General features: G+C 35.9%; 1 long non-coding RNA gene across 1 annotated transcript; it reads right to left on the bottom strand.

Annotated features, from left to right (window-relative positions):
- Window positions 1-234: 234 nt before the first annotated feature.
- LOC145157171 (uncharacterized) lies at window positions 235-1,826 on the bottom strand. Its single transcript, XR_013737135.1, has 2 exons — window positions 1,310-1,826; window positions 235-680 (listed from the first exon to the last, which is right to left on the bottom strand). It is a non-coding gene; the product is annotated as an uncharacterized LOC145157171 (long non-coding RNA).
- Window positions 1,827-5,574: the final 3,748 nt, after the last annotated feature.

Here is a 5,574-nt window from a genome sequence, read left to right on the forward strand (position 1 = left end):
TATATATATATATATATATACACACGAGTATGGGACATATGTCATAATCAATTATATGTGGTGGATTAAACTTTCATAAATATATATTAGGTATGTGTCAATTTTTAATTTTAGAGACCAATGTTTAACAAATTAACAATTTCACATTTCCTAACGTATTAGTTTAATTTTATATATACGTATATCGCAGGAATAAAACCAATAAAATTTCTCAACAATACATACATCAATACATACCCAAATTCAACCAAATACATTTTCTAAATCAATTGTATCCTTACAAACTTTTCCGACACTGTTTCTCAAGAACATATCTAATGACATTGCTTTAGTTTTTTTTAAACAAAATACTTCCAATACTCACAAAAGCTTTCCAAAATCTGATGATAGATTCACATATAAAAAAATAAATACCCTGCACCTCACAATTTAACACATTACTTGAACAATTTCTTCAACCCAAAACCACACTCAAACAAAACATGTACAATGCTAAAGTGAACACTCAAACTCAACTTAAAATCAAATCTAAGGATCAGATTTTATTTATTCAATCACAAGTTAAAATGTGAAATAAAAGAACACCCTTCACCTGTTAGTAGCTTTCACTGCCTTCAATCATCCCCATCGATTTCTCTCAAACAAGCAAACCCAAAAACCCATCTCAACCTTCTTCTTTCCTGTCAAGAACCAAAACCAAACACTCCAATGATTTCGAGGGTGTTTGGGATTTCTTTTAGAATAGCTTTTTAACTTTTAACTTTTTTAAAAAGTTAAAAAAGGACAAAAGTTGTTTGGATAATAAAAAAATCTTTTGAAATGACTTTTTTGTAAAGAAGAAAAAAAGGGGTTTCAAAAAGTCACATTTTGTGACTTTTGGGGACTTTACATATAAAAGCTAAACAAAAGTCATTTTATTAAATTCAACCACATTTTAAATATCAATCTTTTGCATTTTGCATAAATTCCTTCTATCAAAAGTCCCAAAAGTCCTTCTAACAAACGAACTGTTGATGTTAAAAGCAAAGCAATCCCAAACACCCCCTTCTCTCAAAACAAACTAAAATCAATATCGATGCCTCTTCAAGGTAAGCTCGAGATGACTCTGCTAATCAATTAGATTCTATATGGTTAAATGGAAACATATTTTTCTCAAATTCTATGCATCTGTTTAGATCGATGTGTTTCTCTCTTCTGGAAAATACTTTTTTTTTTGTTTGCATCTGATTTACCCTCTCTTTGGGATTAAAATCAAGATTATTCAAGGAAGATATAACTGATGCATATAGCTAATTACATGATGGCTTACCAACGCATTGCATTTCATTGGATTGCTTTAGGATCAAATGTTCCTGTCTTCACTGCTACCGCTGCTTGCAGTGTCCGGACCTCACACCTCGCAGCCGGAGACGAGGAAGACTTCGCTGCTTCTTCACGCCCTCCATCTCTTCGGACCCCATCGACCCTCGTTGATGCCCTACCCCATCCCGTTCTTCGCTTCGGCACGTCGAACCCAGGAGACCACATCGGTTTGCGAAGCCGACCGACGAACCATCGCTACTTCTCCCTCCCTTCTCTTCGGCCTCGTCGACCACCGACGATGCTCCCCCTGACGGATTTGCCATCACCGGGCCAAGAACCACCAGCGTCGCCTCCTTATTTTTTCGAATCGGACTAACCCCGGAGTAGTTTCTCCGACCCACCCACGGTCGATGCCCATCGGCGCTGTTTCGACGGCGTTATGTTCCTCTTCTCGTTCCCGATCAGTCGAAGGGATAAGAAGACGATGCCCCTTCCTTAGCTGTAGCCGTTTGATAACTGATACGGGGCTTCGACCTAAAAAGAAAAGAAACGAGTTTTGATTTTGATCAAGTCAAAGGTCAAAGCAAAAATCAAACTTTCATTTAAATTAAACAAAACTAACCCTCACTTGACAAAAATTTATCAAATCAGTCCCAATCCATAAACAAGGATTCCATTTATTCAAAACCAACCCCTTATTTGGTATTTTTCTTACCAAAACAGTCCTACCCATCTAATTAAATTACCAAAAAGCCCATATACTTTAGCGAAGTTACAAATCAGTCTCCGATAGTTTAAATTTGTTACGAAATGGACCCGAAAGTATTTCAATGTTCAAGAATTGTGGATTTGCGGTTTCTCACGTCAAACTTCTCAATGAAACCGAATTCGAACGATTGGAACTCACGCTTTAAGGGTGAGTGCTTACATCTCCTTTTTAATATTTTAATTATTTCGGGGGGGGGGGGATACATGTTCCTAAATATTTTGTTTATAGAAATCAATTTTATTTTTATGCGAAAATACAATAAATCTAGTTTATAAAAATATTATTATTTAACAATTTACCATATTGTTACGAATAAACTAGTATAATTTTTTCGTATACGTATTATGATTATTTTATCGTGAAATAACCATTTCACACAACAAATATTACACAATACAAAATTATATGATTTTTATGTGACATTGTATATTATAACAAACAGATTACAAAATTTTGTAGTATTTCAAGGATTCAAGCTATTAATATGCATGTTCATTTATATGTTTAAGTACATAATGTTTATACATGTACACATGTTCATTAATTTGAAACATTTATTTTTATAAAAGCGAGCACATTACACTTTTACAAACATGTCAAACATACTCGGCTTTTATAACCTTATACAACGGTATTCATTATGCCTAGTGACTTTTTTTTTGAACGACTTATGCCTAGTGACTTAATCACAATTAAGTTAGGACAGAGAGTTATTCACCAACTTTTTAGTTGAGGGATTTTTAGTGAGACGTTATTCATTAGCAGAGTTTAAACACTTAGCCTACCCATACTACTGTAACCGTTAATCTTCGGAGCGAGATACATATGTATAGATCTATACGGGGTTGACATCCCCACATGCGGTTGCTAGCTACAACCCTCGACCGATCAATCAAAGCGGGTGATAGGTGTCTACAATTTTTACTACAACGTCCAATGAAGCGTTGTAGGGGGTACACTCAAGCCATATAACTCAGTTATTGGACTCACTATAAACATTAACTAGAATATCTCTCTCTTACTACCAACAATGGGCTTTGTTGCTTTCAAAATGAATTTTAAGTATGGAATTACTTACGTAACATAACAAATTGGTTTTCAAGGATATTCAATTGTTTATTACGAACACAGTTTAAAATATGAATTTACTTATACAAAAGATACATTTGGTTTTCAAGGATTTAGTACGAACACACTTTAAAGTATGGATTTACTTATACAAAAGATACATTTTGGCTTTTAAGGATTTATTACAAACACAGTTTAAAGTATGGATTTACTTATACAAAGATACATTTTGGTTTTTTAAAGACTCATTGCAAACACTGTTTCAATTATAGTTATTCATACAAAGATAATACTTTTTGGTCTTTTTAAAAGTATTACCGCGGTTAGCAGAAAACCTGTAATGCTCACCAACCTTGCATTGACCCTCAAAAGTACATGTATTCTCAGAAATCACTAAACAGACATTCAAGACAAATTGGATTTACAGGTGACCTAGTTTACTTGTTGTTGTATTATATGCCTATCTGTTAAGGCAATTCATGTATTATTATTATTTGTAAAAAAAACCTTGTATTCAAATATCAAGATGGAACACGAATGCTATTTTGTCTATTGTTGTACTTGTGCTATATATTCAGTTTACCTATGATCCATGAACTTAGTCGCACAACCTGGCGTATTCCTCCGCCTCGACCGGGGGTGTGACAGATTGGTATCAGAGCTAAATTGGTTATAGAGAACTCGTATCCTCGAAAGAGGAATACAGCTATAGCAACTAGCTTCTAATAAAAGTATTATTATTATTATTAATTAGACTACTTCTTGGGTACTTACGGTACGGGGAATCTGGTTTGAAATGTCTCTTGGGTATTTGGATTTCAGAACGGCTTAATTGCTAAAATGGTGATGCCCTCCGGTGTTTCTTGTCTGGCCCTCGTCTGTGCTTGGTAGTCTTGGAGTACAAAAAAATATAATATTACTACAAACCCCACCAACGATAACACATAAGAGTTATATATACTCTGACCCGCGATGAGAACACTTAATAAAATTCTAACATGCCTCTAACTAAAACTACCAACTCAACCCTTTAGGTCAAACACCTTAATTAAGGTTAGTACCGTACATAAGCCATACCATAAATAAACCTGGAACGTACGCCTATGTTATTTATGGTCGGACCGGTGAATGACCAACCTTGAGCAAGGAGTTTGAAAGACTATAATGGTTGAAAGTTTTAGAGATTGATGGATGTTCTCAAGATTCGCTGCAGTAACCTAGTACCTTAGAAACCTTATATCAACTCCAAAACAATGTATAATTTTAAATACTTAAAAATCTAGGATAACGTTTAGATCTTCCTAGTTTACCTAAACCCAAAGAAGAAGAAAGATCGGATATGACTGCTTACACCTACCGATTTAACGAACTCACAAACCTCTGCCCGTGAATGGTGAACCCGAAATACAAAGAGACTGAAAGGTACATTTGGGGATTAGACTCGCAAGTTCAAGTTCTACTTACTGCATCCAGACCCACTACATTTGACGGTACTAAGCAACCGACCTATTAGTTGACTGAACAACATATCCGTCAGGGTACCATGACCCCACTAACCGAAAAGAACCAAATTAGGAGTACAAAAAGGAAGTTCCATGGCAAGTCAAAAGGGATCTTCAAGCACCACAAACCCAATCCAAAACCTATGGTTGTGTACACTATGATCACAAACACTCTCACTCAGTCAAAGCCCTACAGTGGGGATTTACCCCTACCATACCAAGTAAAATTTTCACAAATGTCAGAAATTGCATGGTCTATAGGATCTGTAACTTAAGAGGTCACACCTCTAAGTTTTGCAAAAAAGACCCCGTACGACACAACGTTAACCACTGCTGCAGCAGGAAGCCATAACTGCTTCGAATGCAATCAACCAGGGCACTTCAAGATAGACTCCCCTAAACTGAAGAACCAGGGTGGCAAAGGAAGAGCATTTGTGATAGATGCTAAAGATGCTCGCCAGGAACCAACTGTGGTTACTGGTACGTTTCCTATCAACACTATTTATGCTTCTGTATTATTTTATACTCGTACCGAAAGAAATTTTATTTCCCATAAGTTTGGAAGCATAATTAACCATAAATCATGCAAACTTAACAAAGCTTACACTATTTTCCTTCTCACCTTGAATAACCACGTCCTTCACGTCCACCTAATACCTATGACCATTGGAAGTTTCAATGTGATCGTTAGAATGGATTGGTTATCACTTCATCAAACAGAGATTTTATATTACGAAAAAGTCGTCCAAATACCTTTACCCAACAACGAAGCTCTCGTGATTTACGGGGATAGATCAAGAAAGAATCTAGGAATCACCCCTTGCATGAAGGCAAGAAGGTGCTTGCAGAAGAGATGTTTCGCTTTCTTGGCCCACGTGGTAGATATGCGAGACAAGGGTAAGGAAATAAAAGACATACCGCAAGTATGTGACT

This window comes from Lactuca virosa, chromosome 2 (genome assembly GCF_052849685.1).
Source record: "Lactuca virosa cultivar CGN04683 chromosome 2, Lactuca_virosa_CGN04683_v6, whole genome shotgun sequence".
Taxonomy (NCBI): domain Eukaryota; kingdom Viridiplantae; phylum Streptophyta; class Magnoliopsida; order Asterales; family Asteraceae; genus Lactuca; species Lactuca virosa.